The sequence below is a fragment of the Rhinichthys klamathensis genome, unplaced genomic scaffold (genome assembly GCF_029890125.1).
Source record: "Rhinichthys klamathensis goyatoka isolate OS25496 unplaced genomic scaffold, OSU_Roscu_1.1 h1tg000336l_1, whole genome shotgun sequence".
Classification (NCBI taxonomy): Eukaryota; Metazoa; Chordata; class Actinopteri; order Cypriniformes; family Leuciscidae; genus Rhinichthys; species Rhinichthys klamathensis.
This window is the reverse complement of record NW_026606850.1, coordinates 982,624-1,010,482: the sequence shown is the minus strand read 5'-3', so window position 1 is coordinate 1,010,482 and position 27,859 is coordinate 982,624. Positions and strand designations below refer to the sequence as shown.

At 39.7% G+C, this 27,859-nt stretch overlaps 1 protein-coding gene and 1 long non-coding RNA gene across 2 annotated transcripts in view; one reads left to right on the top strand and one right to left on the bottom strand.

The window, feature by feature from the left end:
* Nucleotides 1-27,859, bottom strand: part of mcoln1b (mucolipin TRP cation channel 1b) — a 329,868-nt gene that overhangs the window by 62,137 nt on the left and 239,872 nt on the right. The window lies entirely within an intron of this gene.
* On the top strand, nucleotides 18,746-19,791 carry LOC130106319 (uncharacterized). Its single transcript, XR_008809708.1, has 2 exons — nucleotides 18,746-18,819; nucleotides 19,084-19,791. It is a non-coding gene; the product is annotated as an uncharacterized LOC130106319 (long non-coding RNA).

The window sequence follows — 27,859 nt, the reverse complement described above, 5'->3', positions numbered from 1 at the left end:
ACAACAAAAAATTACTGAAAAAATGCTGTACTTCAAGTAGAACAGTGTAACAATATTAGGTGCTTTCAATGTAACTGGAAAGTGCAATGTATAGCAAAACGAAGGATATACATACGTTCCTTTAATTTATTGAAGGAAAAAGTAATGTCTATAACGTTACTTCCATTTAGAGACGGCTACTTTTGGATTATTTGGGCTCGTCGCCATACCGGTCTCTCGTTGACTGACTGGCTTGTGTTGTTCCTTGTGTGTCCTGTCCTGTCCGACTATGCGTTATGATGGGTCGTTCGCAATTCATGAGCGTTAGCCGTAAGTGATGATGGGTCGTTCGCGAATGAGCGTTAGTGATGATGGATCGACTCGTTCGCGAATGAGCTTTTGATGGGTCGTCCGCGATTCGCGAATGAGCCGGCTCTTTTAGGTGAACGTCGGGAGCTGGCTCGCATATCTGAAGAGCCGACTCTATTTTTACAAATTTAGCCTATAGAAATTAAATAATTATGTAATAAAAATTGAAATATTATAGTCAAAGTCATTTAAAGAGCCGTTTGTGAGCCAAAAGAGCCGGCTCTTTTCAGTGAGCTGAGTCAAAAGAGCCGAATGCCCATCACTACTATGCGTGCTTTCGAACATCCACCCAACTCTACCTCTGATTGGCTTACAATGACATTTTACTCTACCTCAGCCAATCGTCAGCATTGATGCGCTTGTCTCGTGCTCTGCCTACTAACCAAGGAAGAACAGTAAAAAAGTATTTGCCTCTCGCTCAGAGATCTAGTTTGTCTGACGATGAAAAAACAGCTTCATCAGTTATAGTAACGCGCCGCATTTTTTTGGCAGTAACGGCGTTATTAAGATGAGAAGAGTAATCAATTAGATTACTCGTTACTGAAAAAAGTAATGCCGTTAGTAATGGCGTTATTTATAACGCCGTTATTCCCATCACTGACCGTAGTATTATGCATAATAGTACTTAAAAGTACACAAAACACTAAATCATTAACACAGTTTCTGGGAGGCATATGACTAATGCAGCAAAGTTTGTATTAAAGAGGGTTTCTGTCTTCCCATTGTCTCTTTCTTGCACATGTGGCCACATTCCTTTTTGAGGTCATAAAAGTCTGTTATCAGTCTCAATGTAACAGGACACCCTGGTTCTGCCAGTGTGTTTGTTTCATTTGGGATGTTAGTTTTGGAGTTTCATAAACCTTTGTATATAATGAATAATTAGTGTGTGTCTAATTGGTCCATACCCTACAGGAGCATGACTGCCATCTCGACGCGGTGTTGCGGACAGTTAAGGCGTCCGGTCTCAAGCTCAACCGGGCCAAGTGTCACTTTGGAAAGACTAAACTGCAGTTCTTTGGACACATAATTAGCGCGGATGGTGTGAAGCCTGATGAGAGCAAAGTGGAGGCTATCGCTCAGATGTCCAGCCCCTCCAACGTGGAGCAGCTGCAGCAGGTGCTCGGACTGGTTAACTATGTTGGAAAATTCCTGCCAGGCCTGTCTACAGTGTTGCATCCACTCACTAACCTGCTCAAGAAAGACACTGCGTGGGTTTGGGGTGAGCCTCAGGAGCAAGCATTTAACCAAGCAAAAGCAATGCTCATGGCTGCACCAGCCCTTTGTTATTACGACGCCAACAAACCAACAGTGGTCAGTGCAGACGCCAGCAGTTATGGCCTTGGTGCTGCCCTGTTGCAAGACCATGATGGAGAGTTGCGGCCCGTTGCCTTTTGCTCGCGCACACTCACTGATGCGGAGAAGAGGTATTCGCAGATCGAAAAGGAGTGTCTGGCATCTGTTTGGGCTTGTGAACGTTTCGCCCGCTACATCCAAGGTATGGGCCAGGTCCGTTTACAAACTGACCACAAGCCACTGGTGTCATTAAATCAACTCATACGATCTGGACAAAATGCCACTACGATGTCAGAGACTTCTTATGCGCCCCATGCGATTCAACGTCACTGCTGAACATGTTCCCGGTAAGCAGCTAGTAGTCGCAGATACACTCTCCAGACATCCACTGAAAGACAGTTACGTGCCTGAAACGGAAACGCAAGTAAAGGCATATGTGAACACTATGGTGGCTAGCAAACCAATCAAGTCACCCAAGCTCGAGGAAATTCGCAGTCACAGAAAGGGATGCTGAACTTCAAAAAGTAATCATGTTCATCAGAAAAGGGTGGCCTCGCAAAATGGCGGAGGGCTCACCACTGCGTGGATACTATGCAGCCAGAAGTCACTTATCACAGTCGGACACTCTGGTCCTATACCACGACCGCATAGTAGTTCCAGCAGTACTCAGAGCTGGGGTCCTGGACCAACTGCACGGAGGTCACCAGGGCCTCACCAAGTGTCGGGAGCGAGCCAAGTTGACAGTTTGGTGGCCAAACATCGGAGCACAGATCACAAACAAAGTGAAATTATGTGACTTTTCCAGAGAGCACAAACCTACACAAAGACGTGAACCACTGGTAACCACTCCCCTGCCCAGTGGCCCATGGCAAAGGATTGCTGTTGACCTGTTCGAGTTAGAGTTCTTGTCGCTGTCGATTACTTCTCTAGAGACATTGAGATTGCTTCCCTCACCACCATTAACAGCAAGCAGGTTATTAACAAGCTCAAGCACATTTTTGTGAGATGGGGCATCCCGCTAGAACTGGTCAGTGACAACGGGACACAGTTCACATCAGCAGAGTTCCAAGATTTCAAACAGAGGTATGGTTTCACTCACATTACCTCCAGCCCACATTATCCACAGTCGAACGGAGCTGCAGAAAGGGCTGTTCAGACTGCCAAGTACATCCTCAAACAGCCAGATCCCTGCTTGGCCCTTATGGGTTATCGCTCTACACCAATTGCAGGTGAAAGTCCAGCACAGCTCATGACTGGTAGACAAATCCGTACTATGGTTCCGGTCCTAGAAAAGTCATTGCTGCCACGTCCATTCAACCCGGATCAAGTCTACACGAAGGACGCTACAGCGAAAAGTTCATACAGATTCTACTACAACCGCAGTCATTCGACACGCGCGCTCCCTGAACTTCACCCTGGTCAAACTGTTAGAGTGAAGCTCGATGGGGAGAAGGGATGGGCCACACCTGCCAGGGTCATAAGTAAGTCCAAGGAGCCAAGATCCTACCTCGTGGAGATGGCCAATGGGAATGTGACCCGTCGGAACAGGCGTCACCTCCAGACTGTTCCTGAGACCGAACCTCCTGCGGAACAGCAATGTGCTCGGTCTACAGCGTCTCAGCAGGACAGCGGTTCCTCACCGACAGATGTGATGGCGCCGCCGGAATCACCAGTGAGCCAGCTACCAGCAGGCCCTTCCTCGGGGTCTCCCCTTCCACCATCTACTCCCGTGAGAAGAACCTCCAGGGGCCGTGAGATAAAGGTGCCGCTTAGGCTGCGAGACTGATGATGTTCAAAAGGGCAGAATAACCCCTTCCAGGACTGAGGGTAGTCTACCCCTGTGACGTCCTGCACCGTTCTGAGACTATTTGCAAAGAATGAACAAAAGGAAGATGTTATTTGATAACAAAGCTAACATAGTTGTTGCATTTATTTTGTTATATTGTTTAAGGAAATTTAAGGGTTAATTAATATTGCAAAATGCAGATGTTTGGGGATTTTGTTATTGCTAACTTCCAAAAGGGGGAAATGTTGTGAGATTGTCTTTTGTCCATGTGAAGCTACCATAGTTCTGGGTATGCTAACCACGAGAGTCGAACGCAAAGCTTATGTTATTCTGTACTAGCCGAATAAAACGCTCTTTAATATAGACCACGACCCGTGTTTTGCCTCATATCATGACACTGTGTATAATTATTTTGTATTTCTAAATACACACACATGACATGCATGTATATATTTGAGAAATATTTCCATGTATATATTGTATATATAATTTATATTATGCATAAAAAAATGTCTTAAATATATAACTTACATGTGTACATACAAAATAATTATACACAGACAGTACACACATTATATTATGCAAACACAATTTTATTTTGGATGCGATTAATTGTTGCACAGCCCTAAACATAATATTATTAATATTTACTCGATAAATGTAGCCGAAGCAATAATTTAACCTCAGACACATACATATTAAAACGACAGGCATATCTGTCATAAAAGTTATATCATTTTTATAGAGATGTAAACAGAAAAATGACAGCGAATAATATATCAAACCTGTGGCCCCTTCAGCTGAAGGTCTGGTGTAAGCGCTCGTCATATTAAGACCATCGATGAGCAAAAGCAGATATTGATAGATTAATCACAATAATATGACGGATGGGTTTCAGGAATGTAAACAGGTGCGGATGAAGCGCATCGCTGCGGAGTCTGAACATGAGCAGAACAAAACACAAACACCATCATCAGATGCTCTGACCACAAGCTGTCAGAATAAAAGTCCCAAAATGACCCAAGCAGGAAACATTTGTTTTCGACTGTTCTTGCATATACAAATACCATGTATTTAGTACTATGGAAAAACAATTTAAAATGATCACTTTTTATTTTGCATTAGCCCTAAATAACAAAAACACTCATGATTCAAAAGGAGTTTTTGTTGAAATAATTAAAAACACTGCCAGCCCCACTGATGTTTAGCACAGAGGTGACGACACTTTCCTCATTTTTTTTTCTGAAAAAACAAACAAACAAAAAACAAATGTAATATTATAATATAACTTATAGTGGTTAAGGCTCATATTCCACATATGGTAGGATCCAAATATCCAGTTGTGAAAATTCACACTTGCATATGCATTTGCCAGACACTTTTATCCAAATGTTTATATTTTATCAGTTCATGCATTCACTTTCAAACCCATGACCGACTGTTTGAGATACTGTAATGATTCTAAATTATAATTAAATTACCAATAAAAACATTTCAGCATTTCAGTGAAAACTATAATCTAAATAAAAATGTTTTATTGCCATTTTTGGCGTTTTCTTATTAGTATTTTTGGTATTGATCCGTTGGGAATGTTAGTGTAAAATAGGCACCTAAAGCTCGAGCCATAGACTGTAAAAAAAAAGAATAGCACGAGCTAACCATAGACTGTAAAGCTAACCAACACCCAAAACTCCCAACGCCCGCCATTCACGCGCCTTCCTACTGGGTGAACGTCACATGATTAATATTAATGAGCTCAGCTTTTGTGCGCATGTCTCTTCTCTCTCCGAGTCCGACCCAGCGGACCCACATTCATCCGTAGGAACAGCTGGACTGAACACAGGAGCAGAAAACACGCGCAGCGTTGGATTTTCTCGATTAAAGTGATTCATTTAAGGTATTCAGATTATATTATTATTAATTATGTTGTTTACCAAGAAAACATACTGTAAAATCGTAAAACTGCTGAGTTAGAGCCGCTTGGTCTTACCTACGCGACAGAAGCGCAGTTACCACATGTTTACCACGAGGGCATGGCAGAGTCAGAGAAAAAAAATACTAATATCCTATGATTAATTTATAATGAAAGCCTTTCTCTTTTCAGACTTTCTGTAGGTAATTTCTGACTGTGTGGTGTTTTTGCGTTTTATGAACTTTATAAAATCCTTTGACTTGCATTATAATGTTATGTTAATAGACATAATCATAATATCCGCATAGTGACGTGATTAGCATGATTTAACCCTTTGCGCGCTGGTTTGTGCACACACTAGAGCCCTGCGCTGCTCGCTGTGCATTGTGGGGTGTAGGATGTATGCGACAGCACTGCAGGGTCTCTGTCCTCTTCTCTCTGTCCTCATGAGAGCTGAGATGCTTCAGATCCTGCTACAGTTTCATTATAGAGCTTCAGTGCAGTTTCTTGCTTCTAGATTTCATATCCTCACTGCAGAATATTTCATGCATTTATTTCTGTTGACCTGCAGGATGAAGCAGAACTGATGGAGAGACAGAAACTGGTTTGGTGTCTCTGTAAGTGATGCTCGAGTCTCCAAACACTGAAGATCGACACCATAAGCAGAACTTCAACATGTGAATGAATCATTTTGATAAAGATGTGTTCATGACAGACGCTGGAGAAACTCTGTGAGCTTCAAACACACTCACACTCACCAACAAATAAAGTGCAATAAAACACAAAGTGTCTTGAGTCTTTTATTACGTTGGATGAGCAGCTTCTGTCCTGGAGTGCCACTGAAGCTTTCTAGTTAATCTGAAGACTTTGATATGCTGGTTCAGGTGTGTTTGATTTAGGGTTGGAGCTGAACTCTATGGAATATCATAACTGCTAAAATAATAAATACATTTACAAAGTAATGTAGAAAACTAGATGTATTATTTTTACTTTTATTTCTAATGTATAATGGATGTATTTTTTCCCCCCACATTTACTTTTTCATTTTTGTATTTATGTCTTTATATATTTTTATGTAGGCCTACACGTTTTTTTATTTTCATACTTATACATTTTAGTCATCTGACAAAGATAAAATGCTTGTTTGACTGAACTGGCGCTGCACAGACCGATCGGCGAATGACATCAAAGTACCGCGAGAGCGATTAGAGAGCAGACAGCTCCGTATGGTTCAAGTCGAACAAGCCTAACCCCTCATTTACACTGCACACGTCTGCGGCGCATTACGGCTCCGACAAGGTTTTATTCCGTCCTTCACGCGGTGCCAACTCACACCAGGAGCATTTCAGAAGCGAAGCGACCACGTGATTTGCCTGTCCGACGTGGTTTTTCTTGATTTTTGGGTTTCTACCTACAGTCTTTGTATTGGTGTGCAATACAATTGGGATTCTGCACAGGGTGTTTATTTTGAAATTGACAGGTTTTTTTTTACTTTTATTTTGTTTTTCCGGTGCGACTTGGACGCGCGTCCGTCAAAATGCATTGATCATGGCCAAAATACACAGCAGTTTTACCCAAAAGCGCATTGATGATATCTATTGTGTTTTAAACAGTCAATCAAATAACCATCAATTTAAAAAGAAAACAAAGTCAACAAAAACAAAGATGAACCAAAAGTTATATAACATAGCCTATTAATTAATAAAATAAGCTTCTTGACAAGTCATTTCTCTTAAATGTATTTGAAAACGAAATAAAGCAATGACAACTTACTCATTAGAGTAGGCTACTCTGTCTGTACACACGCAGCGGTTCAGCCACACGCGTCGCTGCCAGTGTGAAAGCAAAACGCGCGCAGAAATGTAATATATTCACATATATGTGGTACACTGTTAAATATATTGAAATATATTTTGAAAATATATTTTTAAAATGCTTATAACATAAAGCTTAAATTGTTCTTCATTTAAATATGTGTACATATATGTGAAAATATATTTGTGCCTTATATCATGTGAAGTTTTTAATTAGTGTGTTTTTCAAATATGCTGCCTACTTTTGTTTCTACACCATGTTTAGGCTATTGTATGGCTATAGCCTACTGCTTTCATATTCTCATTCCATTTACATTAAGCCTACTATCCACTTAAAAAAATTAAGTTTCCGGACATTTAACTTTTTTTCTTATAATTCAGTTATTTTTAATGTTTTAATTCTAGATGTATATTCATGTAAATTCTGCATGGTAACTTAAAGATGCGTTTTAATGGGCGCGCGTGCTGAACGTTCGAGTCGCATTTGATTTTACTGGAGTGGAGGGAGGGAGTTACCACGGAAACGCCAAACGGAGCGGTGACTCAACTGACGACAAGCTGCAAAACTGTCTCACTGTTGTTTTCACGGCTTTCAGGTAAGTTTATTCCCTAAAGTTACACAAATAATACACACAACTGTTCCTGACACTTTCTTACATGTAATTGATACGCTTCTGGTGAATATTTAGTTTACAGAAATGGTTTAGTGACTTCGAAAAAGACCGTTAGCAACTTAGCCGTCAGGCTAACTATAAGAGGTTGGCTATTATATAGACTTGAGCTCATTTTTGGCTATAGACTTGAGCTTATTTTTAAAAGAAGTTTGTGCTTTGAATCACATCTTATGTGTAACTGAGAATTTTTTATATATAGTTTTGCAAAGGTTGTGCTGGTAATTTGCCAATGGATGAATGTTAATCATCTATATGCACTGTAAGCGTTGGAGCGGGAAAACGGACTGACACTATTTCAAACACGTTTTGATCTTTCATGTTAAGCACATAATGATAAAAAAACTTTGATTTCAGGAGCATCAGAAATTTTACAAGGAGAAACAGGTGAGCTGAGCAAGCTCTTTAAATAACTTAATATGAGCATTTTCACAATATGTTTCACCTATATCACCATGTATTAAGAAGGTTTTACATCCAAATATAAGTGAAATTGTATTAGCAATACTAAATAAGTAAACCTAAAAATGTAAATTCTGTTTTGTTGTATATTCTGTATATTGTTCTTTCTCTTTTCTGCATTTCACCTCTGCTCTAGTTTGTTTATTTCTAATAAATGTGACATTTCATACTAAATATTCTGTGACAGACTTTTCATGTTCCTAGATTCTTCTTGCATGCTGATGGCCGTGCAGCAGAGTTTAGCAGACCTGACGAAGAACATCTCCAAGGCGCTAAGAACCATATGACAAGTAAGTAAAACCTCACAACCGTTCAAAAGTTTTGTGTCGGTAAGATTTGAAATATTTTTGAAAGATGTCTCTTATGCCCACCACAGCTGCATTTATTTAAAAATAATGTAAAACAGTACAGTTAATGATTTTTTTTTGTATTTTCTATTTTAATATATTTTAAAAAGTAATTCATTCTTGTGATCAAAGCTGAATTTTCAGCATCATTACTCCAGTCTTCAGTGTCACATGATCCTTGATCCATGATGCTGAAAGTTCAGCAGCTTTACCAAAACCGAAATAAATTACATTTTACAATATATTCACATAGAAAAAAAAGTTATTTTAAAGTGTAATATTTCACAATATTAGTGTTTTTACTTTATTTTTGATCAAATAAATGCAGTCTTCTTGGTGTACATTAGAGATTTCTTTCAAAGAGGAAAAATCTTACTGACCCCTAACTTTTATTATGGTTAGGTATGGGTACCGAAACCCGGTATTAAACGGGCACCAGGGCTGAATTTTGAAAGACCGCTGGATCGATAAGCTCGGACGTTATCGGTTCTGCTGTCGGTACTGTAGAAATTAAGAAAATACACATAGGCTACTATTTATTATTGCTATGAAGACATTTTTTTTTAAAATCTCACCAGCCATTTCTATGTACAATAATATGTGATGCATTTTTGCTATTCGCAGTCCGAGAGAGAGAGATCTCTATCACGCGGTGCCACAGCGCGCACAACACAAGCCCTGCTTAATGAGTGACGACGGAGGACAGAACTAAACATTCAACTTTACGTTCGACTGTCACTTTACGTTCGAAAATCGATTGCACAATCGATCGGACCAACCAACACAAGTTTCGAAAACGAAAATAGGGAATCGATTTTACCTGCCTTTGTTTTTATTTTTTGACCAAAAATGTGTTTTAGGCGGACAGATCAATACAGCACACAGAACATGTAGGATGTTGGAAAATAACAATGTCTTTTCTGTTAACCAAATGCTTTTTAATATTCGCTATTACTCAGTGGTGGTTCTACATTGAATTACACCCAGGGCGAGTACCCCTTCGAGTGGCAATTAACTATTGCTTTAATCTAACTTTCAGGGAGGAACCATTAGCTCATCGGTTACTGCCTCGAATTCTATGCATTATGCATTGTTAAACTATACTTTTTCACAAAATAGTGTTTTTAAAAGTGAAAGTGGCCGAGAGCTACTTATGTAGTAACACAATACTTAAATCTCTTAAATAATGTCTCATAACTCTCAATAACAACTATCCAAACTGTTTTAGATCAAAATAGCTTTTGTAGGCCTATATGTCACCCTTAAATGTCAGAGAAAAGAACAGAATCAAAGATTATTTTTTTATAGAAAATTGTACTTTGCATATTATAGGCTACTGTAAAAACACATACTTATAGTTGATTTTAGTTAATCATAACTAGAGATGAAATGGTGTGAACATTTCATTTCATGAATATAGTGACCAAAATGATCACGGTTAAACACAGAATCTTGTTCAAAAAGTAGGCCTACTAATACACAATGAAATCAATTCACAAAGTTAATAACATAAAAGATGATGGCCAGATTTTAAAGGAGTGTCTTTTATGTTATCTACTAACATGTACACATTCAAATAAAGTTTTGACAAAAAAGGTTTTATAAAAAGATAAACCTCACATAGTTCAGCCTTTAAATCATTTTTATAAAAATAATGATTTAAAAAAAGATAAATTACTGACATGCACATTATCTTTTTATTATTAATAGTCAAATTCGGTCCGATTTTCCCATGGCGTCTGTTGTTGCTATGCAACCATGCACTGCGCTCTCGACAACGACAAAGAAGTTTTAGTAGCTAATGGATTTCCACCACAGAAAAACGCTTGCTGTAGCTCCGCTACAAGATTTATTTACGGAAAAGAGATAAACACCCACGTGTTTGGGTGCACCCCCATACTGAAAAGTTTAAAAAAAATTAATCTCTCTGCCCCTGGAAAAAATGAGCGCGTCGCTTCAATTATGAGCGCGCTTCCCGTGCGCCTACATTTGAAATAACGAACTCGAGCGCGCAAAAGACGCGATATGTGAACGGCCCCTTGGTGAGCTACCTCCAATCAGACCCCCTTGACATAGCTTCTTTGCACGGCACCTTCTCAGCAAGCAGGGGCGCCATTGCCAATAATTGAATTGAAATGATAGAAAAGAAAATAGAAAACCGCTTTTTTTTTAACTGCTCGTGCCGCTCCCCATGTGACATGAAAATATGCCTTCCCGGGCGACTGCCCGGTTCGCCCGTGCCTAAAACCGCTGCTGCTATTACTTCAATGCAAGTGAACAAGTGCCCCGTTATTTTTTGCTTAGTGACTTGTGTGCTCAAGTAAGCCAGAAATGCGTAGATTCTGCGCAGTACGCTGTATTTAATATATCATGTGGACTCACGAGTTGCGTATTTGCGCTAAATCCACGCGGATTTGGCTTACACGAACTTCCCCAGCAAAGTGAGTAAACATAGAAACATGCCAGATTGGCTCGTGATTTGACAGCGTTACTTGCCAAAGTTCATTTTTACCCGCATTTGGCGAGTCGGAGGGTGTTAATTTCAATCCCTGAATGTTGCACTCTTGTTTGTCATTGTGCACGAAACTTCACGCCAATAAATCATCAGAACTATTGCTGACTTCTGCGCATCTCAAGCACCCTCTTTACGTTCGTCCTAATGCCTGTTAGTTGCATTTGCCTATATTTGGTGTTGAAAATGGAAACGTCTTTAGACATGGAAAATCGATTTTACAATCGATTCAATGATCACTTATGTCTCAAAAATCGAACAGGATTTTTTCACAAAAGTGAAATGCCCTAATTCAAACGTAGCCTGGTTACACTTTAGATCTGTTTTTAGTATTATTTATTATATTAGCCTGATTTTATTTCAGATTTCAGCTTCCAAAGATTATAAAAGGAACATATTGAAAAAAAACAGTGAGGTAAAACCATTAAAAACTATAGCCACATTCTGTCTAGCGCAACTTCCTTCCCTTTGCAGCAGTATGCTGTCATTTCTCCCTAAAACTCAAATTTAACGACATAATTAGCATGATCGGTGATTGTTGTAAAATGCTCTACAGTCTCTACTGTTGCTAAATTGCGGGACGCGTTTAATAATGAAAAGAGATATTAAAAGCACAAAAATCTGCACAAGAGATGCTGTTCCCAAGGCGGCGCGCTACAAAACAGACCGGAATGACTCGAACAAGACGAACAAATTATACTTTGGGTTTCGTGTGCGCGTCTAAACGAGCAAATGTACACAGAAATATGTCAAAATGACCGGCTTGGAGATTCACATACACACAGTTTATGTTACAAGAGTAGTGTAACTCGATCAAGAATGGTGACACAAAATAAAATGTTGCATACATTAGTTATCCACTTTACACGCTTAGAAAAGCGCAACGTTTTATTTTGTGTCACCATTCTTGGTCGAGTTACACTACTCGTGTAACTGTATTTAAATAGGGAAAACGTGGGGGTGTTTGGTCGCTTCTCTGCTTGGATCCTAATGAATGAACTGGGCTAAGTTAAGTAAGGGTTAATGCCCGACGAGGTGTCCATTGTCAGGTTTTAATGGACGACAGCGAGGTGTGAACCGGCCGACGCGCAGCGGAGGACCCGCTTATACCATGGTCACTTGCCAAATAAAACATTTTTAAAACATTAGTTCATATTTTAATTAGGCTAAATCTAGTTTTTACAAATAATAACTTGCCTGACGGTTTATTTAGCAACCGGAGATAATCCGTTTTATTTACATTTTTTCTTTCTTCAGCAGCATCCCAGTCGTCAAAGTTGTCATATTCTCCATAAATGTTAAAAGAAATAACGAAGTCGCTCATTGTTGTATTAGTAGGCTATGTAATATCTAACTAACGTTAGATGTTTGTTTTGATAGAGCAAAGTGTTAACGGATACTTTGACTCCCTGTTGCTATGGTTACTCACAGCTGTTGTAGGCAGCGCATTTATTTATTAATTTCGAATGGTAAACAGGCAGTTTCACCAGAACTACTTTACTAGGTGTCCTCTGACACCTGCAGCCAATCAGAATCGAGTATTCACCCAGACCATGGTATAAGTGCTATCAAAGTGTCTCACACGCCAGAGCGATTGAGTGCACGCACTGAGACGAGAGAGATATTGTATCAACTCGTCTTAGTTAAGGGAATAACATAGTTTAATATGAAAAAAACGGTGGAGTATCCCTTTAAAGAGGAAGCAGTCTAATAAACATGCTGAGGATTGAGCCATTACTGCGAATCAAACAACAAAAGGCAAAGAGAAAATCACTCACAGCTATTGAATGAATAACTTCAGCTTTAATAAACATTAATCTATCTATGATAAATTATGCAGTGTTATTTTACATTTGATTACTTTGTTAGATATCTTTTTAGACCATACCTGAACAGTAATGTTAGTAAACCTTCCTGAAATTAAAGCACTCTGTAGGCCTATATACAGGTGCTGGTCATATAATTAGAATATCATCAAAAAGTTGATTTATTTCAGTAATTCCATTCAAAAAGTGAAACTTGGATATTATATTCATTCATTACACACAGACTGATATATTTCAAATGTCAGCTAAATAAATAAATGTAAAAATGTAAAATATTTCAAATGTTTATTTCATTTAATTGTGATGATTTAAACTGACAACTAATGAAAATCCCAAGTTCAGTATCTCCGAAAATTAGAATATTACTTAAGACCAATACAAAAAAAGGATTTTTAGAAATGTTGGCCAACTGAAAAGTATGAACATGAAAAGTATGAGCATGTACAGCACTCAATACTTAGTTTTTGCCTGAATTACTGCAGCAATGCGGCGTGGCATGGAGTCGTTCAGTCTGTGGCACTGCTCAGGTGTTATGAGAGCCCAGGTTGCTCTGATATACCCCTTTTCCACCAAGGCAGAGCTGGTGCTGGTTCGGAGCCAGAGCCTAGTTTCAAATCGGTTCTTTGTTTTTCGACCACCAAAGCACCAGCTCCGAACCAATAAAAGTGGTTCTTAAGTAGCACCAAATCATTGCTGGTCCAGAAGTAAGAACCGCTTACGTCAGCGGCTGGGGGCGGGGTTACCGTGACCACGAACAGAAACTTGTGACCGCCATTTTTTAAATAGCAGCTAATCGAGCTAATAGCAGCTCGATTGTAATCTCCGTTTATGCAAGTTACGGTGAGCTGCACGAACGCGTTGTATTCGCCGTGTTTGGATGCCGATGTACGTTAGGTTCACAAAGCCATGAGCATCAATAGTAACGCAACGACCGCCATTGTTGATAGATGGCTTGTTCAAGATGCATCGGAGCGGCGCGGACCGATCGGAGCTGCGGGAGTTTGTGGAGAGCAGACTCCTTGTGGTTTTCGATCGCTTTTGCAGTGCTTTGATGTTATGCGCCAATCGGTCTGCGAGAAGCCGATGCATCTCGAACAAGCTGAGTGTGTTTGTGTTTGGCGCTGCCGCGCTAGCGTTGCTGGGCAACATGAGATGTATGTGACGTAAGACCTGGCTCTGTGGTGGCTCTCTGGCCTGTGGAAAGGCAAACCGGTTCTTAGAAAGCTCGTCAGTCGAACCAACTCCGAACCGGCAATAGCACTAGCTCTGAACTAGCACCTGGTTCTTGCTGGTGGAAAAGGGGTAATAGTGGCCTTCAGCTCTTCTGCATTGTTGGGTCTGGCGTATCGCATCTTCCTCTTCACAATACCCCATAGATTTTCTATAGGGTTAAGGTCAGGCGAGTTTGCTGGCCAATTAAAAACAGGGATGCCATGGTCCTTAAACCAGGTACTGGTAGCTTTGGCACTGTATGCAGGTGCCATGTCCTGTTGGAAAATGAAATTGCATCTCCATAAAGTTGGTCAGCAGCAGGAAGCATGAAGTGCTCTAAAACTTCCTGGTAGACGGCTGTGTTGACCTTGAACTTTAGAAAACACAGTGCACCAACACCAGCAGATGACATGGCACCCCAAACCATCACTGACTGGAAACTTTACACTGGACTTCAAGCAACGTGGATTCTGTGCCTCTCCTCTCTTCCTCCAGACTCTGGGACCTTGATTTCCAAAGGAAATGCAAAATTTACTTTCATCAGAGAACATAACTTTGGAGCACTCAGCAGCAGTCCAGTCGTTTTGGTCTCGAGACGCTTCTGACGCTGTGTCTTGTTCAAGAGTGGCTTGACACCAGGAATGCGAGAGCTGAAACCCATGTCTTGCATACGTCTGTGCGTGGCGGCTCTTGAAGCACTGACTCCAGCTCAGTCCACTCTTTGTGAATCCCCCCCACATTTTTGAATGGGTTTTGTTTCACAATCCTCTCCAGGGTGTGGTTATCCCTATTGCTTGTACACTTTTTTCTACCACATCTTTTGCTTCCCTTCGCCTCTCTATTAATGTGCTTGGACACAGAGCTCTGTGAACAGCCAGCCTGTTTAGCAATGACCTTTTGTGCCCTCCTTGTTCAAGATGTCAATGGTCGTCTTCCCCACGATTGTGAAGCCTACAGAACTAGACTGAGAGACCATTTAAAGGCCTTTGCAGGTGTTTTGAGTTAATTAGCTTATTAGAGTGTGGCACCAGGTGTCTTCAATATTGAACCTTTTCTGAGATACTGATTTTGGGGTTTTCATTAGTTGTCAGTTATAATCATCAAAATTAATAATTAAATTTATAAAAATGTATATAATTATAATTAAAATAATATCCAAGTTTCACTTTTTGAACGTAATTACTGAAATAAATCAACTTTTTGATGATATTCTAATTATATGACCAGCACCTGTATATGTATCTTTTATTTAAGAAGCTGTATGTAAGATTGTGGCCAAAACTGGTACTGCAATCATTTTCAAATGACTGTAGAGCGGTGTATCCCCTCCCTGACTCGAGGTTGCCAGATAGGCTGCAGGATCCAGCAGGAATGTGTGTAGCTGCAGCTGTGGTAACTACAGCAGAGCTGGCAACCCGGAGGCCTCCACACTACTGACTTCGTGATTGGTAGAAAGGTGGAGGGTGGAGCATCAGACCAAAACACAACATGACAACATCAGTTGAGGGCTGCAACTTCACTTTTTAAATGACAATATCCTGGCCAGAATACTGTTGTCAGTGATGCTCGTGTACCCTTGGTTGCAAATCACTGTTCTAAGTATTCATAGTGTACCCACCTCTTATTTCACCACTACACCCTTGCATTTCGCTGACCCTTTTTTATATTTGTTTTCGCAAGATGTTGACAGAAGCCTCACAGCAGGAGACCGTGGACAATGTAGACACTGTGGAGAGTGTCGATACTGGGGATCAGCCCTTGCCCTCCTCCACTTCTGACGCTGGGACACAGTGTTATTTGACACATATTTGACGCTGGGACACATATTTGACCTTCTCCCTTGAGGCTTACCACTACCTCATCTTGCACTTCGCGCAAAAGCACACAGGGTTTTCATACCTTGGGATGTATAGCAGGTCAGTGCTATTCAATGGAATAATACTGCAAATTATTATGCCTTTTATAGTAATAATAGTACCTATTAGCATGCCTATTGTAGTATTTTGTCATACATACACCAAGTTTCCAAAAAATTCTCAAATGTGTTATTTTGTAGGTTTCTCTTAGCGGCGCTGCATTACAATCACAATGCCAACCGCGAGACAGCACGGAGAAGTACTGTGTACGGGGTGAGATCCTCGACCAGCGACCAAAACGCGCTCACCTCCCTACAACACAAGCTCTCCAGCACAGTTTCCATGGGACGACACCGCCCACACAGACTCCTGCCAAACACAGCGACACAGACGCTTACTACTCACTCCCTCTCCCGGTAAGCCTGACGGTGTCAATGACAATCAATCACGAGGAAAACTAGTTGGCACTATCAACAATAATCACACTATAGACATGACCAGCCTACTCGGTGTTGGCTACGTTTGCAAAACAACATTTTCAATGGCTGAGGCTACCTTCCACCACGTCTACCTCATGTGACGTCATCACCAAATTGCGTAAAAAATAACCGTTACTAACCAAAAACTACAAAAACTGGACTTTAACACTATTTTTGAGACATTTCTAACGTTATAGACATATCTTGACTGCTTTATGTACCCATTAATCGACAGTGATGTTTAACCTACACCATGGGCTTTAACGATACCCATCCCTATGGTGGTAAATTATTATGTTATGATGGCTTATGTTCTTCTCACTTAGGGCTGGGTGATATATCGCACGATATGTTATGCGCATCTCTTCAGTAAAGCCGGTTCCTTGATTAGTAGTAAATCGCCTTCGCCTGCTTTCAGATGGAAGATATGATGCAGATATGAGTGTTAAATTAATACTCAAGAGTGTTAAAGTTAATGAGATAATTAAGTGATTAATTTAGTGATGATTGAGCATTATTGAAGACACCTGATGTTAACAAGCAGAATCACTGAAGGAGAAAATCACAAATTGTAAGCCACCGTTATGGCGATCAGTGTTTGCTTTAGTTGGACTCTGACCCTTATACTTTCACTTTAAATTTTGTTTGTCTGCTGTTATTGATTTATAACAGTCAAATGAACACAGAAAAGTGTGATCTGATAGTGTTGGTTATGTTTTTGGCATAATCATGCTGTGATCTGAAAAATGAAACTTATTGAGATAGTTTGGTTTAACTCATTAGCAACAGCTTTGTGATTCTACAGCATATGATTATCAGTATTTTTTCTTATAAACCAAAATATTTAATAAACATTGTTCTGATCAAAACAGTTTCAAATGAATTTATTTAGAAACACAGACATCAATAATCAGCCTGTGAATCTCAACAATGGTGACAATAATAATGCATGTTGCAGTGGCTGCCACCAATCACAACTCATTAATGGCTCCCATCATGCATTGCGGTATGAATAAATTATGATCTGAATTGTCTATGTAATTTACTTTTCCTAATTGAATATTCTGCTCGTCACCACTGTTAAGATGCATTGACTGAATCTTGACGTCTGTGCGTGCCTAAAAGAAAGATTTTTTTTTAAACAACTCTTAAGAAATCCTTTACATTATATCTAAAATTCTGGATATTTATGCAGAATCACAGTTATGCTGTAACCAACAGCATAAATCACAAACATAAAGATCAAATGATGATTGTCTTAATATAACCAACATAATTAGATCTTTTTTTTTTCTTTGTTGATCTGGCAGTTATAACTCAGGTACAACAGCCAAACAAAATCTAAAGTTATTAATCTAAGGGTCAAGAGCCCAACTAAAGCAAACAATGATCGCCATAACGGTGGCTTACAATTTGAGATTGTCTCCTTCTTTAGATGCTCAATCATCACTCAATTAATCACTTAATTATCTCATTAACTTTAACACTCTTGAGTGTGGACTCATATACACTCCCAGGAGTTTTAATTTAACATTGGAGTTTTTGCTGTGTACAAAGAGCCGTAGTTAACTGACAAGCTGAGCCATATCGCATTAAATATCGCTGGCGATACGTCCGCGATATTAGTGCGATATGGCTCAGCTTGTCAGTTAACTACGGCTCTTTGTAGTAAATGCCGCTCCATCTGAAAGCAGGTGAAGGCGATTTACTACTAATCAAGGAACCGGCTTTATTGACGAGATGCGCATAACAATATCGTGCGATATATCACCCAGCCCTATTCTCACTTAAATGATACTGTAGCATATGTAGTTTATTCCAAAGAGACTGTCTGTTCTCTGAGCAATGAGGACAAATAATACATTTACTAAGGGATCTTGAAAAAATCTGATTGTAATTTTATACCACATAAACCTAAGTAAGCAAAATCGTGATATTTTAATGATTAATTGTGTAGCTCTCCAGCTATGCTAATCTTTCTTCTTTTGATTTCCTGTTTTTATCTTGGTATGCCCATCCCAAGGTTATTAGATATTAAGCCACTTCCAGTTTGGATTCAGCCTCACTTGTGAAGACTTCTGATGACACCAACACAAGATGGATATACAAAACTGCCAAAAACTAACCCTATATTATATAATCATTGCCTTTAGGGTAAGGTCACAGAAATTTTAACTCTCTTTGTATTGTTACAATGTTGGTAATTAAATGCATACATTAAATGTGTTGTACTAAATGTGTTAAACTTATGTTTTAGAACAAATTGATTTGTTTGTGAAGGAAAGACTACATCATTTCACGGTAAGCTATTATTGTTTTTTTACATTAAAACTTTTAAAAAGAGTTTGGTCCTAGAGTTGTCCTTTATATACATTTACAGCTGAAACTTTACAGAAATACCCTGTATACCCTGAAATAGCCTGTCACATGAACACCTATAGTATAATGTTAATAATGTACTTATTTTTTATTATATTATTACTTATAATTTACTTAATAAAGCAATCTAACCAGAACCACCTCAAGTAACCACTGACAAACATTCGTTCTTGTTTTCTTTTACAGATGCTGCCATAAATCGGCATGAGAAGGCAGCTGTTATACAGTTGGGCCAGGCCATGAATAATAATTTGTCAGACCTGAGGTTCCAGAATAAGAGGGTATGCACTTAAGAGCTGTGTGTTCGACTGTACAAATAGATTTAACAAGAACTATCTTTTTACAGACTGCCAAAAGTTACAGAAAAGAGAAGCAAATAGATTGCTGCAATTCGCAGAAACGGCTGGGGATCCAGGCAGCGGAGTGAATGGGTTAAAATTATGTTGAATTTAGGGGTAAAATCATATCCTGGGTCATATATTGTATTGGCAACTCATCAATTAAATATTTACCATCTAATATTCTGGATAACTGTAAAGTTCTTGCCAGTTTTTATGAACCCCATTCCTGGGCATATGTCAATGTCCATTGACCACAGTCTTTTTGGTAAGTAGCCTATGTATAAGTGTCGAGTCCAACTGCAACAATTTTTGTTGCTTGTTTTGATCCTGTTTTTGCAATTTCCCTTATTAAAGCCAGTAATGCTTAAGGATGTTTTGCCCCTCCGACTGAGGGGACGTGTCCCAGCAGGAAAGTAGCCTGAGAAAGTCTATATTTTATTTATTTATTATTTTATTTTTTGGTATACTTATAATAATTTTGTTATTGTGCAGATAATTTTATGTATGCTGTGTACTTTTACTTTTTGTTAACATAAATAAAAATTCCACATTATGTTTGTGTCGTAGGTGTTCTCTGTAACCCCTTAATACATTGTCCAATAACTGGCACATTTTGATTATGTCCACTGGGTCAACATCTTTGCATTCCTGGAAAATGGCATTTTGACTGTTTGATTTACAGGGGAGGGTAACATTTTATATATATGAAAATATTTACATATGGAGACACTCATGCTATGGGGCATTACTTAAATATTTGAACAGTACATTTCTAAATATATTTACATATTCAGATAACTAATATATTAACATATATTATAAATTAATATATTTACATACACAGATAACTAATATATTAACATATATTATACATTAGTATATTTAAATATACATATAACTAATATATTAACATATATTATAAATTAATATATTTACATATACAGATAACTAATATATTAACATATATTATACATTAGTATATTTACATATACAGATAACTAATATATTAACATATATTATAAATTAATATATTTACATATACAGATAACTAATATATTAACATATATTATAAATTAATATATGCACATATATTGAACATTAATGTATTTACATAGATGGATATCTAAACATATTGACATATTAAGAAAATAAATATATTTAAATATTTGCAATAAAAATATATTTACATATGCTTAATATATGTGAAAAATATTAAAAAGGGGCCAAAATCAAATATTTAAATATATTTTTAACATACATTTCAAAATGTATTTAAATACAAGTAAAACATATATTTTCTTCTATTTAGAATTTATAGATTTAAATACATGGAAATGTATTTATTACTAATATATTTCAATATATGTGACTTCTGTATATCACCCTACGCACTGACCCCTCATTTACACTGCACACGTCTGCGGCGCATTACGGCTGCGACACGGCTACCGGAGCTGATCGCGGCCATTCTAGTCAATGCGTGTGTTTACACCGGCCGCGAAGCGGCGCGTTTCAGAAGCTTCCCAGAAGCTGCTCTCCGCGCCGCTTCGCTAAATATAGGCGCCTAGTCTATTTTTGACGGACGCCGCACCGTAAATACAAAATAAAAGTAAAAAAAACACTGTCAATTTCATAATAAACACCCTGTGCAGAATCCCAATTGTATTGCACACCAATATATCCTCGGTAAAATCCATAGACTGTAGGTAGACACACAAAAATCAAGAAAAACCACGCCGGACAGGCAAATCACGTGGTCTCGCGCATCCAGTCGCTTCGCGTCTGAAATGCTCCTGGTGTGAGTTGGCACTGTGTGCCACAGATAACCTAACAAAGTAGACTGTCGTGTGACAGCTACGTGTGTGGATGTGGATAGGGTACTCCGTCAGTGCACAACGTCGTCGATAAGCCCATCGCCGTCAGCCTTGATTTTTTTTTTTTTTTCTCAAACTTCGACTTCTTCTTCATTTTTATTGTCGGTTGGCAAACTAGCTGAGAGGTGCATTAGCGCCACCAACTGGACTGGAGTGTGTACAGGCCTACATGCTCCAGCCTTCATTAAAAGTGTTGCTGTAAAATTTAATTTTACATAGAAATTTAAAAGGACGGTAATCTAATGGATATTTATTCGAAGATATTAATGAGCTTAAATTTGTAAGTTATGTCAGCTGAGAAGTTTGTACTATTAAAAAAACACTAGGCTACTTTAGCTTTGTTGATATGATGTCTATGTCCAAATTTGTAAAAGGCTCTTTTGTAAATCAAACTAAAAGGAAGTGTGAAAATATTCTAGAAATATGACCACTGTTCAATGACCTCCTTGAGGCAAAACACTTTTACATAGTTTTAACCTCCCCTCTAGAAAGTAACCATCAAATCTTCTCTTTTTCATCTTTCCTATTTGCAGTTTGTATTTTTATGCGTTGTAAGCATAGACTATATGTATTCCTGTATGTTGCATTGTTAATACTGTTATACTAATATAGAGGAAAAAAATATTTCCTATTTGTTCTCTTCAGTGGAGTGATTCAATATGTCTTGCTGTTTTGTTATTTCATCACATGATGGCACTGTTGCATTTTTTGTCAATTGCACAATTTAATAATGCATTTTAGGCTGAAAAAGTCTATAATATCTCGTGAGTTAATGTTTGAATATCATAAGATTGCAATTGGCATCTAGGGTGCACATTGTTAAATAATGCACAAGTGGTAATTTATTAAAAATATGACATAACGTCACTTTTGGTGATGGGCCAGCGGGAGATTTCATGCATTTAGACAATCACCATCGAGAGAGGACCACACTTTTTGCAAACAATTTATACAGTTTACAACAAATGAAGAAAAAATGTTGCCACTAGTAGGGCCTACTTCTTGTAGATTTTTATCAGTAAGGTTGTCCAAATTACTTTTTTCGGTGTTCTGTCGATTTATGCTACCGGGTTCTGCGCATGTGCGTGTTCCACAAGCGTTGTCCATTTCCCTGCCCATAAATCTGTGCAACTTTGCTGTTGGCCATGCCGTCAGGACACTGGCTGATCGTCAAAAATCATAATTAGTCTATTAGAATATGCTACCCCTGATAAATTAAATAAAGATGGCATAATATAGTTTATATTGCTCCCCATCTTCAAAAAAAAAGCATTTTTTCTTTATTGATTTAGGTAACATCAAGAATAATACTACAAATGACAATGGCATTGACAAGGTGTTTTACTTCAAATTTGCAAACAGAATTATAACACTTAATTTTGACACAGGGCTAGTCAGAACTCAGTAACCATTTCTGGTCACACTCAATTCAAACAGTCAGAATACTGGTGGTGGCTCCACAGCCTCTGTATATTGTGTAAAAAATAATTTAAAATGTTACTCTTCTATTGGTTGTGAATAATCAGATATTCAGTGTTACATCAAAGCCTTATCAGAAATAGTATCTATTTTTGGAACACAGACACATGTTTTGTCAAGTGTAAATAGGGTGTGTCCATGAAATGACCAGACCAGCAAAAAATGTAATTGTGAAAAAAAACATGTTTTATTTTAAATCAATAGTTATGCATTCAGCTATACTCATTTAAATCGTATTTTATACTTTCATAAGGGCAGGAGGAGTGATGGAGGGACTCATAAGGGCAGGTGGAGTGATGGAGGGACTCATAAGGGCAGGTGGAGTGATGGAGGGACTCATAAGGACAGATGGAGAGATGGAGGGACTCATAAGGGCAGGTGGAGTGATGGAGGGACTCATAAGGGCAGGTGGAGTGATGGAGGGTCTCATAAGGACAGATGGAGAGATGGAGGGACTCATAAGGGCAGGTGGAGTGATGGAGGGACTCATAAGGGCAGGTGGAGTGATGGAGGGTCTCATAAGGACAGATGGAGAGATGGAGGGACTCATAAGGGCAGGTGGAGTGATGGAGAGTCACTCCAGGTGGAGTGATGGAGGGACTCATAAGGACAGATGGAGTGATGGAGGGTCTCATAAGGACAGATGGAGAGATGGAGGGACTCATAAGGGCAGGTGGAGTGATGGAGGGTTTCATAAGGGCCGGTGGAGTGATGGAGGGTCTCATAAGGGCCGGTAGAGTGATGGAGGGTCTCATAAGGGCCGGTAGAGTGATGGAGGGTCTCATAAGGGCCGGTGGAGTGATGGAGGGTCTCATAAGGGCCGGTGGAGTGATGGAGGGTCTCATAAGGGCCGGTGGAGTGATGGAGGGTCTCATAAGGGCCGGTGGAGTGATGGAGGGTCTCATAAGGGCCGGTGGAGTGATGGAGGGTCTCATAAGGGCCGGTGGAGTGATGGAGGGTCTCATAAGGGCAGGTGGAGTGATGGAGGGACTCATAAGGGCAGGTGGAGTGATTAAGCCAAAATGGGGGTCAACCTTGAACCTTAAACCTTAACCTCTTAAATGAACAGAAACTTAGTAGTCCAGTCATTTTATGAAAAAAGGTTGAACAAATTGCAACAGAAGCAAACTCAACTGATTTTGTATCCTCAATATGTCCTGAGTAAGGGAAAAAAAGCCCCGAAGAATACCTTGCAATAGCATAGATAGATTATCCAAAATAAGTATACATTTGCTAATACAATTTCTAATAAAAAAATAAAAAACGTTTCATGAAAATGAGCAGCAGCAATTGTTCAGCCAAATGGCAGCTATCACTGTTTCTGTTGGTCTGCTGTGAACTTGTACACACTATTTTTATAGGCTACACTAAAACTACATCACACTCAGTGACACAAACCAAACACACTGCCATGCTCACATACACATCAAATGGTTAAAAACACTCATCACAAGGCCTATTCAAAGACAATGGCACCATCTAGTGGATGAAAACTGCAATAGACGTTACAACAGAAACTTCAAAAACTCAATTAATTGTGGGGTTTACTTAATTAAATATTACATTGAGTGTGTTTTTACATTTATTCGTTAATAGACTATAGCTCTAACTTAAACTAAAAACTAGCTAAACAACAAGCTAGGCCTACATGTTTTATTTACATCAATGTTTTCCTCATATTTGATGCTGCCATAAATGTTTTGTTTTTCAATGGTTAACCATTTTAAAAACACAGCTTGAGAGGCAGTTTAATTGAGTGCTGCAAATTCAAACATGAGAACCAATGAAAAGCACCAGAACAGCAACAAACTTTACTAAACAACTGTGGCTGGAAATGGCAAAGGAAGACAACGTGCATATGAAATACACATAATACAACAAAAAGAATATTATTCAATATATAGCCAATCTTATTAAAGAAAATATTCATATGGCATCTTAAACATTTTCATAAGAAATTGTGATTTAATTACATATTTTACCAGTAGGCCTAACTGTAACAGATAACACTTACATTTACAGTATGTTGTAATTCAATTATTTGACTAAATTGCATGTATGTAGTTAGCCTAATCCCCAACACTGCCTGTATGTTTGTCTACAGTTGAACATTAAATGGTGTTCTTCTAGGTATAGAATCATGGGAGCTTTATATTATGAGCATTAAGTGAGGGTCTTAAGATTTTTAATTTGCTGTCTTGTACTTCAAGGACAATGTAATTGCTGAAAAAGTGCAGACATAAAGCAACATATATCTTATAACTCCTTTAGGATTACATTGATTAGTAACGCATTTGCATGATCAAAATAATCCAAATCATTATGCAGAAATATGCATGTAAAATACTTTGTTGCCAATAAAATAACCAAAGGCAAATGCCTATAACAAATAGCCTACAGTTAATAACAAAAATTGAATGAAACAGCTCTAATACTTTATTGATTAATTTTATAAGTAACTATAGACCTAATACAACCATTTTCACATTGTGGGGAAGTGAAAGCATTATCTTCTGTTGGCACAGTGAATCCAAACAATAAAGCACAAACTGTGTTATGAACTGTAGGCTACTCCAGAGTTCAGTCGCCAGAGGAATAAAAGCATTTATAACAGGCTGTACAAGACATGACTTGAATTCACTCAATAAAGTTAAAATAAAGTTACACTGACAATGGGTACTGGTGGCGACGTACTTAGTGACGACGTGTGTGTCACACGGCTTTGAGGCGACGTACCTAGTTCAGACGTTGTTAGTAGGCGTTATTTTTTACTGGAATTCTAATATACGTCGCCGTGACGTCGCCACCGGAAGACGTTCCTCCTGTGACGTCGCCGCCAAGTCGCCGCTGGTCTCCCGTCGGCAGTCCCAATCAATCCCATTCAAAAATCCACACGTTCTGGCGGCGACGGCAGGGTAGACTTCTCCTTCTCCTTCTCCTGGTAATCCATGATTAGGCACTAAATACTCGCCATACGCACTGACCCCTCATTTACACTGCACACGTCTGCGGCGCATTACGGCTGCGACACGGCTACCGGAGCTGATCGCGGCCATTCTAGTCAATGCGTGTGTTTACACCGGCCGCGAAGCGGCGCGTTTCAGAAGCTTCCCAGAAGCTGCTCTCCGCGCCGCTTCGCTAAATATAGGCGCCTAGTCTATTTTTGACGGACGCCGCGTCCAAGCCGCACCGTAAATACAAAATAAAAGTAAAAAAACACTGTCAATTTCATAATAAACACCCTGTGCAGAATCCCAATTGTATTGCACACCAATATATCCTCGGTAAAATCCATAGACTGTAGGTAGACACACAAAAATCAAGAAAAACCACGCCGGACAGGCAAATCACGTGGTCTCGCGCATCCAGTCGCTTCGCGTCTGAAATGCTCCTGGTGTGAGTTGGCACTGTGTGAAGGACGGAATAAAACCGTGTAGCAGCCGTAATGCGCCGCAGACGTGTGCAGTGTAAATGAGGGGTCATCCTGCTAACGCGTGCAGTGTGAAACCGGCGTTACCCCTCATTGACCCCTAAAATCCACTGGATCCGTCTACGGCGCGGAACGTCAGCGTCGCGGATGCCGCAGCTAATCGCGGCCATTATAGTCAATGCTCTAAAGTCCATCAGCTGCGGACGCAGCGAGTCTCAGAAGCTTCCCAGAAGCGGCTCTCCGCGCCGCTTCGCTAAATATAGGCGCCTAGTCTATTTTTGACGGACGCCGCGTCCAAGCCGCACCGTAAATACAAAATAAAAGTAAAAAAACGCTGTCAATTTCATAATAAACACCCTGTGCAGAATCCCAATTGTATTGCACACCAATATATCCTCGGTAAAATCCATAGACTGTAGGTAGACACACAAAAATCAAGAAAAACCACGCCGGACAGGCAAATCACGTGGTCTCGCGCATCCAGTCGCTTCGTGTCTGAAATGCTCCTGGTGTGAGTTGGCACTGTGTGAAGGACGGAATAAAACCGTGTAGCAGCCGTAATGCGCCGCAGACGTGTGCAGTGTAAATGAGGGGTCATCCTGCTAACGCGTGCAGTGTGAAACCGGCGTTACCCCTCATTGACCCCTAAAATCCACTGGATCCGTCTACGGCGCGGAACGTCAGCGTCGCGGATGCCGCAGCTAATCGCGGCCATTATAGTCAATGCTCTAAAGTCCATCAGCTGCGGACGCAGCGAGTCTCAGAAGCTTCCCAGAAGCGGCTCTCCGCGCCGCTTCGCTAAATATAGGCGCCTAGTCTATTTTTGACGGACGCCGCGTCCAAGCCGCACCGTAAATACAAAATAAAAGTAAAAAAACGCTGTCAATTTCATAATAAACACCCTGTGCAGAATGCCAATTGTATTGCACACCAATATATCCTTGGTAAAATCCATAGACTGTAGGTAGACACACAAAAATCAAGAAAAACCACGCCGGACAGGCAAATCACGTGGTCTCGCGCATCCAGTCGCTTCGTGTCTGAAATGCTCCTGGTGTGAGTTGGCACTGTGTGAAGGACGGAATAAAACCGTGTGGCAGCCGTAATGCGCCGCAGACGTGTGCAGTGTAAATGAGGGGTAAATGAGGGGTTATGGCGGTCGAAACGCACGCTTTTGACGCGTCACGCCGGTTTCACACTGCACGCGTTAGCAGAGCATAAGCAGCGCGTATTTTTTTCGGCGCCCATGTTAACAGATTAGAGCATTCACACCGCACGCAGAGGCAGCACGTAGCAGGAGCAGAGCAGGGGCAGCAGTGCCGCGATAGTTTCGGCGTCCTGTCTATTTTTGCCGCGCGGCTTACGCTGAATTAAAGTGACAATGCATAGATCATGGCCAAAATACACAGCAGTTTGACCCAAAAGCGCATTGGTGATATCTATTTTGTTTTAAACAGTCAATCAAATGACCTTCATCAATTTAAACAGAAAACAAAGTCAACAAAAACAAATATGAACCAAAAGTTATATAATATAGCCTATTAATTAATGAAATAAGCTTCTTGACAAGTCTTTTCTCTTAAATGTATTTGAAAACGAAATAAAGCGATGCCAATTTACCCATTATAGAGTACTTTGTCTGTAAACACGCCGCGCGCGTCAAACGCTGCCAGTGTGAAAGCAAAACGCGCATGTCCTGCTTCCGCTCACCGTACGCACTGCTCCTGCGCTGCTTACGCGCTGCTAACGCGTGCAGTGTGAAACCGGCGTCAGTGTGCAATCAGACGCCCGACCAGGCGTTTTTGAACAATTTGGCTTGCCATACTGCTCTGCTCCTG